Below are 11,145 nucleotides of genomic sequence, written 5' to 3' on the forward strand. Positions count from 1 at the left end.
TTTCTTGAGATTTCAAATAAACCTTTGCTAAATATTTTAAGACAATAGAATTAAAAATATAAATTGTGAATCCTCATAGATTTCATTTTTCCACTAGATGGCAGAAAAAGCACTTGTAATGGACATTACATTATCATCTACTTAATCAGTTCTGCAGACTTTTTTAATAAACGGAGGTATATTTCAGTTTAAACAGTAGAATATAATTATAAGACATTTGATTATTTTTTAACTAATTTAATCATATTAAGCTTAAAATTAAAGAGAAACTTTAAATTAGTTTGTGTTTATGTATGTACATATATGCCCACATGTCTCAATTCAGACGTTCATGGTAGAATTTTATTGGCCTTGGAATACTGCCATGCTTTCTTTTAATACAAATTTAAAAATAAAAGGTAATATTTAGAAACAATCTTAAATTAATACAGAAACATTTTTCATGTTACACATGGGCATAATTAGATGTACAGTTGAGATATACTTAATTACGATATATTGCAAATAATGATAATGATACAAGTAAAAACACTGATGATACATCCATGGTTATGAACCCCAAATACATTTTTTATAAAGAGAATAAAAGCTATGTGAGCTAAGGAAATATAATACAACAGTTAAACAGGGTGTGTCCTTTTCTTTCTGTGTTAATAATCCTAATACGACTTTTTTTTTTTTTTTACCTGAATTGATATCAGGTGGCCATTTATCAACAATAAGTCTTCGGGGGCATTTGTAATTAGAACACTTTACTATGCACTTGCGAAGAGTTTCACAGACCCTTGCTCTGGTATACTTATCGTCAAAGAGAAAATTATTTTATGGATCGGCAAAAAGCAAAATGGTTAATAGGTGAGTTATACCAAAGAAAATGTTTTAGGGAACACAGACATAATTTGATAAAGTACTATCAAACTATCAAACTATCAGATAAAAACCAGTTCAAAGAGGCTAAGTATTTGGCCCCGATTTCAGTCACTACTTTTGCTACTGTTTATCTTACAACTGGCCTTGGGAAAGAGGAGAAAAAAGAAAGGATCGAAAAGAGGAGGTGATGAAAAGAGTCAAGTCCAATCATTCATGCAGCTCAGGGACTTCTGCCAAGGGCATGTTCTGGGTCAGGCCCTGCGTGGGAATTGGGATGTGGCTTCTTCAATCAAAATGAGAGCAAAGGACAGAGAGGAGGGGAGATGTTGGGGGGGGCCAACAGGAAGAAGTACAAGAATGGCTAAGATTATGTAATAATTGCCACAGTGGCATTGCCTTACCCCGGCTCTCTCCTCCCCCACCTCTGCTGACCACCTCTTCCTCAACAAAACAAAAACAAAAGGGAACCCCAGGAACATTCCGGCTAGGCTCACAGTCCTCAGGAATCTAGGGAGGGGCGGAGGTGGGAGCCCCAGTGGGCCCCAGGCAGCATGCTATCTGTGCGACCAGTCCCAGAATCTCGAGCTGAGAAACCCCGTGCTGTGTGCGACAAAGATGCCTGATCCTGTTTTGAGTCAAGGGGGATAAACGACTTTTTTGGGAATAAGCAACTCACAAGGTGCCGTAAGCTGGTTTCTAAGACAATGGAATATCAGAGTAAAGGATCTCCCCTGCAGTATTGCCTGGAAGGCTATTTTTATGTCAGTTTCTTCGTAAAGGCAACTGTGGGTTAAAAGCAAATAAAATAAGTTTAAAAATAAAAGGAAATATGATTGGGGTATTTTTTTAAATCAAGAAACCTTACATAAGATTTTCAGGAAACTTGGGGCGTCTGGGTGACTTGCTCAGTCAGTTAAGCATCTGCCTTCGGCTCAGGTCATGATCCCAGGGTCCTGGGATCAAGTCCCATGTTGTCGGGCTCCCTGCTCAACCAGGAGCCTGCTTCTCCCTCTCCCTCTGCCTGCTGTTCCCCCTGCTTGTGTTCCCTCTCTGTCAAATAAATAAATAAAATCCTAAAAAATGTCCTTAAAAAAAAATATTTGCAGGAGCTTTCCCCTACAAAACCAAACTTTAAGAAAGTCCCACTGGCCCTAATCCTGGCACCGTGGGTCCTGCTGCCTGCTAATTTCGGTGGCCTGGATCCTGCTGCCTGCTAAATTCCGGGGCCTAGTCAGTTGCTTCGCGCTTCTGGGTCCCATTTCTTAAATCACATATCACAGAGAGGGAGCTAGACTCCCAGCTCTAACATTCTCTACATGAGAAGAATAAAAATTGTAACAGCCCACTGTTTAATTGAAATGAACTGAAAAGAACTCCAAGTCCGAGGTCTCAATATTAACCTCCTACCCCAACTTTTTAGGTCTTTAGCTCCCCTCATGCTCTCCAATTAAAGAAATAGAAATCTGAGTTTTCTCTCTATACTCTCTTGTGTTCTGCCCTTCCCAATGGTGTCACTGCAAATGTCTTTATAAATCTACAAGCTGAGCTATAGAATAACTCCTTTAGGCTGTATGAATGGCTCTCTTTTGCCCACCCAGCTCTGAGGAGACTCTGCCCCTCAAAACGTTGAGTGTTTTTTGTTTTCCTGCTAAAACCAGGAAGAATGTGTAGCGAGAGCTCTCGGAGCAGACAACCCTGTAGATCTCCACTCAGCACATCTCTAATGGGCTCAGCACAGTGACAGCTGTGACGAATACCATGGCAATTTCCCAGATAAGATTGTATCCGAGTAGGGGCTACATTTCCTTCAGAGTCGCAGAGGCCATTATTATTCTTTGGAGAGGAATTCTGAGGAGGAAATAGCTGATTTAAATGCCGGCTGTCTGTTGCCAAAGAAATTGTTACAAAATACTGCTATAATGATGTGGAAAACTGCCCATTGCTTTGGATCCCACGTTTTCTGTGCTCCTTCCATTCATCATTCAAGATTTTCCTTCTAGCCAACCAGGTACATCAAGACTTGTGTGCTCTAAAACCTCATAACTTGGAGTCTCAGGTTGGGATTCTTTGGCATTTCACATTATGGTTGTTCGATCATTTCTTGTTACCCCTTAACCTCTCACAAGGTCTTCTAAGAAACTGTGTAGCCTAGAAATACCAACCCAGCTAGTCTCTATATTTCACTCATTCAACCAGTACTTACTGAGTGCCCATTATTTTTCCACACAGGAGAAGGCAGCATAGAGTAGTTGTCTCACGTAGGGTTTCTGGAGTCGAACTGCCTAGATCCTAATCCTGGCTCCGTCAGGATTCCTAGTAGTGTGATCTTATGTGATAGCGGGACAAGTTACCTTAGTTTCTACATCTGCATAACAGGATCAGTAGTCTAATCGTAGTACCCTCCACAAGGGTAGAAATGAGCATTAAATGAATTAATATTAGTAAGGTGCTAAAAACAATAATAGCTCATAATAAGTGTTCATTAATATATTTATTACACCTATAAAGAAGTTAACATTATTACCATTAAGGAACTTACAGTCTAAGGTCTAAGAGGAGACATGTACAAGAATAACATAAAACAAGATAGACTGCACCCTGGAGTGACCCACAAACTTGAGCCAAAAAAAAAAAGCTTGAAGCAAAAAAGGAAAAGTTAAGGTTGATAATATTTTTTTTAAAGTAGGCTCCGTGGGGCTTGAACTCATGATCCTGAGATCAAGACCTCAGCTGAGATCAAGAGTCAGTCGCTTAACCGACCAAGCTACACAGGTGCCCCAACAAATTTAACAATATAAACGTTTCAAACCTTCAAACACACCCAAAAATACCCTAAAGATCCATAGGCAATGAAACAGAGGAGGAAATACTTACCATGCCTTTGGTTGACAACGGATTAATATCCCACTTCTAGGACACCTGGGAGGAGGATGTGTACATGCGAAAGCTCACCAGAGGAATTTCAGAGCTTGAGAGGAGGAGGTTGATTGAGAGCTAAACTGTTTGAGTTAAATTTGATTGAAAAGAAAGAGTCACTAAAGTTTTCTAGCAACAGAATTGTTCCTAAGGAAGATTAACCTGGTGGCAGCATGTTGGGTGGCTGGGAGAGCAAAGAAGAGTTAGGATACTGAAAATAGCAGGTGGAAGGTAGTGTCAGCCTCCCCTCGGAACACAAAGGAAAGGGTGGTCCTGAATGTTCACAATGACTGAGGTTTCCTAAGGTTTGTGAGCCCACATAATTGAAAAAATGGTGGTTAGTAAAGTTAAGGAAGATGGGTGTTGAAACAGGTTTGACGGGAAGCCGATGGGTTTGTTTCTGAAACTGTGTTTAAGTGTAAGGCATAGCTTTAAAATTAGAGAAAGAGGTTAACAATTGCTTGGAAATGCAAATTTTGGCCCTGAACAAAAATGTAAACTGACAAATACAGAATTAGGATTCATCCCAATGGAAGTTGAGGCCAGGGACATAGATAAGGTCGCTGTTGGAGGAGATAATCGAGAGGATGTGACTGCCAATTGACCCTCGAACTGACTCCATGCAATCAGAAGCTCTTCACCCCCTCCCCATCCTGGGAATATACACCCTGCTGACCAGTCCCACAGTGGGAGCTATTTCAAGGACATGGCCTGGAGACAGTAAGGTAATACTGAGACCATCTGGACTGATAACGTGATTGAACCCAGTTATGGCCTCCATACAAACTTTTAAGATTCTGTTGGGCAGGTACAGAGATCTAGTGGACTTGAGGCCACCCAGGACAAGCCTCATATGTAAGTTCCCTTGTTAATGAAACCTGTCACTTACCAATCTGGGGTGGTCTTCCTCTTTCTTTCCTCTTTCCTCTCCCTGCCCTCTGTGTGTGGGGCTATTTTGTGAACCGATAGTCACAGAGTATATACCCTGATTGAGAGTGAAGGATTGAGGACCACAGCAGGAAAGGGCTTGTTGAAAATACCAATGCCCAGCCCCGTTCATTCCTACTTAATCAGCATTTGGGGATAGCATTAAGAACTCTATATTTTTAACAAGTTGTCAACATTCTTCTTATAAACATCAAAGTTTGAGACCCTATGCCTCAGGGGGTGAAGGACGATGAGAAAAACTGAAGATGGTTAAAAGGTAACAAGTAAGTCTGGGTGGTATAGTTAAGGAAAAGGGAAGTCATGAGGAATGGGTATCAAATCTTCGATTGGAACAAAGAAGAAATGGGAAGAGGCTATTGGTTTGTATAATTGGAAATAATTAAAGACTTTCCTTCTCCCCTAGCTTGAGTTATTTCAACTATGGCAGTCATGAAACCAAGTATATATATATATACCCTTAGAATCATCTGATTTTGATTTAACCTGAAGATTACCATATTTTGTCTACACAGTGGCTCCAGTAAACTTGAGAATGAAGCCTCTGCTGTGAGGGACCCCTGTCAGCACTTGTACTCTATATCCCCCACTCGCCTCCTCACAGGGCACCTTAAATACTGGCCATGTCGTGTGATACCTCACAGGTAGACTGAGGAAGGTACTGCTGTCAATTCATGCACGAAGTACTGGTGAAAATAATTTTTTGGGTTAAAATAAATATTAAAAAGTTCTATTTTTAATTCCCACATGCCATTTGATTGTCTAGAGCATCTTCAGGAATACAGTCATTCCACTTTGGTGATCAATGAGTGTCGTGGTTGATTTTAAGTGTCACCTTGGCTATGTTATGGTTACCCAGTTATTTGGTCAAATACCGATCTAGATGTTGTTGTGAAGGTATTCTTTAGATGTGATTAATATTTAATCAGTTGACTTTGAGTAAGAGAGATTACCCTCCATAATGCAAGTGGATCTCATCCAATCAGTTGAAGGCCTTAGAGAAAAGACTGAAGTCCCCCAAAGAGGAAAGAATTCTACCTCCAGGCTGCTTTTGGACTCAAGACTCCAACATCAACTTCTGCCAGAATTTCCAGTCTGTTAGCTTGCCCTGAGGATTTCAGATTTCCCAAGCCCCACAGTTGTGTGAGCCAATTCTTTAAAATAAATCTCTCTCTGTCTCTCCATATATATAGGTGGTGTGTGGCCTCTTCCAAATATGTACACACACACACACACACACACACACTTTCTGTTGTTTCTCTGGAGAGCTCTGATTAATACAGTGAATTAAAGAAGCACTTTCAACCTGCACCAGGGCATGATTTGAGGCATTATAATAAATCCCAGGTTCAAGGATGATATTAATAAATTTAGAATCCCAAAGTAAAATAAAATCTAGGCTCACTTACACTTGCTCTAACATGGTTCTGCCTTTTATCATGTGAATCTGAAATATGGATTCAGCAGGAAGTATTGCTAGAGAGGCTTCAATTCTGGCAAAATACCTAAAATATCACAGGTTTTGGGAGTGGAGAAGATCTAGGGGGTTTTCTAATTTATCACTCTAAATGATCTTACTGGCTTTAAGTATTAGAAACCAGTTGATATCAATGTTATAAATAACATATTTCCTTTCATACAACTGCTTTATAACAATTAGTTAATTAAAACTTTAAAAGCTTTGATATTAAGAAAAGAGAACCCATGGCTCACTGGCTTCTGGAACTGAATTCGATATTCATAGTAACATCGCATTGTTTCAAGGAAGAAAGCAAGAAGAATGACATTTGAAATCATGGGAGAAGTATGAACAGGAATAATATAATTGCTTGGCTTGGAATTTTGCCAATAGACAAGTGCTAATAATTTTTGCCATAAAGAGTGCCAAGGATGCTCTTTAATGAAAATCACTATTGTGAATTTCTGGGTCTCCATCTCATCCGAAAGTGATACTGCTATCAAAAAGAATCTACTTATATTTGAGCAGCTGTTAAATATTGACTTATAAGTGGTTTTCTGGATCTTTGCAACCAGTGGAAATATGAGCAAAAGTATGCTCTAATCCTTTAAAATGAAAGATGAGAAAAATATATGTAAAACAGACACTTCGGGATTTTTCTAGAGCACTTTGCTTTCTTTGGGCCAGCACATATATTGTTTCTAACTTTTTTGCTGTGTCCAGAGGTGAGATTTGGGGCAGGAGGGAGAAAAAGGAGGTGTAGACATGGGGACTGAGTGTAAGGAGGAAGAGGGCTTTCATGATTTCACGTATTTCATTAAGTGGCCCAGGCTGAAAGGCAGCATCCATCTGGAGCATGTTTTCTCATAGCAGATTACCAGAATGCAAATGGCAAGCCAAACCCATGAAGCACATTTAAGACCTTTGCTCACATCATGTCCATTAACATTACATGGACTCAGGAAGTTGTATGGCCAAGTCCAATATCAAGAATGCAGAGCAGTCTACTCTGCACAAAATGGGAAGGGGAGAGGGTGTTTGCTGAATAATAACTATACATCCTACCTGTACTTGAATAAATGGCTTAATCTCAAACAGTTTCAGTGTTCTCATGTCTTGTCCAGAAACAATAACAATAGTAGTTACTTTTAGGATTATTGGGAAGAAGATATAATCTCTAAAGAAATTAGTGCTGCTTCTAGGATGTAAAGAGCATTCAACATATATTGGCTCTTATTACTATTTTCCCTTGAATGTGTATAAGGATACAAGAAAATGGAAGAAGCAAGATAAAGGGGATTAGAGAAGAAATTCAGGCTTGATGGCAAAGGTAGTAAGATTAATTTAAATTCTAAATTCATAAAAATGGTACAGGAGGAGGGATGGTTTGTGTTTATCTAAATGGTCAATTCACAGTTATGGCCATCAATGTTATTATTAGTTGTTGGCCATTTGCTCCTACTGTTAATGCTCTGTTGAGAGCTGTATGCACATCACACCATATAAAAAGATAGAGAAAATGTAGCCAGAGTCTGACAGCTTGCTTATTAGGCAATTGGGCAAACATGGTAAAACTATATACTTGAAGAAAAATACATAACATGGGAAAATGTCAGTAATTAAAAACATGAACCATAGTGAATATGTTTAAGTAATAACTAATTTCTAGAAAGCATCTGTGGTTTGCAGAAATCCTACATTTTGAATATTTTAAAAATCTTTGAGAGAAGTTTTGGCCAGTTTAACTGAAACATGTTTCCTTATAAAATTTTATTTTATTTTAAAGATTTTATTTATTTATTTGAGAGAAAGTGAAAGTGAGAGAGAGCACAGAGGGAGAGGGAGAAGTAGACTCTCCACTGAGGAGAGAGCCTGACGCAGGGCTCGATCCCAGGACCCTGGGATCATGACCTGAGCCTAAGGCAGGTGCTTAACTGACTGAGCCACCCAGGCACTCCCTCCTTATAAAATTTTAAAAGGAAGACCAGAAACTCTCAATTTAGGATTATAACCTAAGTCACAGTACTGTAAAGCTGAGTCGGCTGTTTCTTACAGACTGAGTTAGATCACACCACAGTTGACATGGCTGATCCCTGCACCCTCATCATGGAGGCCACAAAGTATATTGATTTCACTCCACTTTGGCCAATGTGATTGCTGTATGTAGATACAGCCTTAGTCTTGACGTTTAATCTCCCTATTCTCCGACAGTACTTCCTTCCATCTGATAAACCTGAGTTTAAAAGCTAAGAATTCTTTAGTCCTATTGAGGTAGAAAATTCTCTCTTTGAGTGGCATTTAACTTCTCAGCTCTGATCTCCATAACTGGAATTTGGTGGTATCTGCTTCTCTAAGTCTGAGATGAACTACTTCCCTTAACATACTGAATAACCTAAAGTTATTCTAGCGCAGTAAGGCCAGTAATTTGCATATTTCCACAGGCAGGGCTCACAGATGGCCCACCTCGCAGGCGAGAGAGGACTTAACCAGAGCGCCCAGCTTGCTTTCGGTAATTAGGCTCTCTCCTTCCTTATTCCCAATTCACACTTACCTAGTGTGTGTCAGTAAAGGACAGATCTGCCCTCTGTAGCAGTGAGCTTTAATTGAGTGGCCAGTGTTGGAGTTTTCATTCTTCTATTTGATCAATACCTGTTCATCGGCCTAGTTCTATGCTTGCATTCCTTAAAGACACAGGAGGCATTACTGTAACTGGATGTCAGCTTTTTCCCAGTTAGGGATTTTGCTCTGACATTTCTGATTTCTCGCTCCTGTCAGCTTGCTTGGATAGCATGGAAACCACCATACTCACTCCCTCTCTCCTCTTTACTGCCTGGCCAGAACTAGCTCTTAACAGCCAGCTTCCTGTAGTTTTTACTCTGGACCTTAAAGTAGCTCCAGTTTATTCTACAAGGACAAAGGATACGGTTCACAGTCAAAACAAAACAAAAGAGCATGAAAGGGCTGAAGAATCATCTTTCCGCCTCCCCGAAATTCCTGCTTTTGTTCGTCCATTCATTTCATCATTCATTGTTCATCAATTCATTTCATTCATTCATTTCTACTTTCATTCGATGAGTAGTTCCTATGTGAAACTCACCGCACATGGCACCGCAGATACAAAGAGGAGTAAGACACTTTCTCTGCTCTCAAGGAGCTCACAAATGAATCAAGGCCTTATTTCTAAATGAGACCTGAAGCCCCAGTCCAGCCATATCCCTAATGATTTGGTTCGAAAAAAGAATCCAGGCAGAGGAGACAGCATGTGCAAAGGCCAAGTTGTTTTTTCATTTCCCTGCTGCATCATATGTCCTTCTGGTCTGTTGCGCCTCCTTCCTGACATGGTTGGAGAGAAACAGAGAAGACAAAGGTGTGGTCTTCAGGTACAATGCCCAGGACAACTACTCGCAATCTCAGGTGGCAGGGTGCCAAACCCAGAAGGTCCTCAGCCTCTCCCTCCTTTTCCTTTCATTCATGATATTGTTTCAAGACTCGTTGCCCTCGGAGAAAACATGACCCTCCCACCATTACTCATGCAGATCCACTTTTTAACCAGAATGGAAAATAGTTTTGAGTAGGTTTGGCATTTACTTTTCTCATCTTGAACAGTATAATGCTGGCACACAGTTGAGTAAATTCCATCTAAAAATCACTGAATATGCTACCATACTTGCAGCCTGGAATCTTTCCTTGCAACTGACATTCTTGAAGTCTTGAGCCTTGAGCCTTCTTCAAGCATCAGAAAGAGTTCTCTCACATCCTTTATTGGAGCTAGGTTGCCCCTCACAACCTCCTCCTACACCTTTTCCATAACCTCTTGGTGTTCCTGATGTGGCTGGGGACATCCACAGTTCCTACCATACTTTGGAACTTGCTCCCCAAAACTCAGAGGGGCTCAGGACTGGGGTTGGGAATACCGTGCAATCTCAACTACATCATGGGTGAAAGGGACATGTGTGGGCTTCTATGGATTCCTGTTTACCACTGGCAATACTATTTCTTTGAGACAATGCATTCTAATTTGCAAACAAACCTTTGGAAACCTGCCCTGTCCTCAAGTTAAATCTGCTTATGTTAGCCTTCCTCGTAAGTTAGATATAAAGAATAACGGTACCGATAATGTAGTCTGTCAACTATTGAGGGATTACAACATGCAAGGTGTTATTCTAAGAGTTTAGTGGGTGTTAAATCATTTAATCCTTACCAAAATCTTATGAGGCTATATACCATGATTATAATCACTCCTGTGTTATGAATGAGAAAACCAACAAAGAGAGGTAAAATCATTTGCCTAAGGTAAATGGCTGGGCTGGGATTTGAACCCAGGCAATCTGGATCAGAATCTATGTTCGCAAATACCACACTGAACCTCCTCTCCAGAGAAGCCATTACAGACAATTTTAAAGAATAGTATCTTGATAAAATATTATATTGATAAAAACACCAAGTAAAAAGAAAAACCTCCAGTAGGCACAGGGAAGATTAAATATTAAATGTTTCTAAATTCCCAGAAAGATGAAAATTTCTGTTTGTGTGTTATTACAGCCCTAATAATAATCACTAATAATACTGTACATTTCTTGTTGTAGTTAAAATGATTAAAAAGTCTCTCCTGAATTGATTTATGCATATATATCACTCATTACTTACTAGATATTCATTCATCTCAATTTGCCCTGGAGTAATGGAAACTGCTTACTAAAATATTATCAATCTAACTATTTGGGAATTACACAAAATATTTGCATAAGGTATATATCAATTGGTGGAGAATTTTTTAAAATCCTGTATAAGTATACAAAATGAGTTGCCCACCACTTGCTTTTTTGTTTTTTTTAAAGACCGCTATGGTATATGTAAATGTGCTTGTTTCTTCATCTGTAAAATAGGACTAATAATGACTACTCCATTGTGAATGGTTTATAAACTATAAAGCATTATGAGATGCTGGCTTCTTT

Source organism: Neomonachus schauinslandi, chromosome 3, assembly GCF_002201575.2.
Source record: "Neomonachus schauinslandi chromosome 3, ASM220157v2, whole genome shotgun sequence".
NCBI classification, from domain to species: Eukaryota; Metazoa; Chordata; class Mammalia; order Carnivora; family Phocidae; genus Neomonachus; species Neomonachus schauinslandi.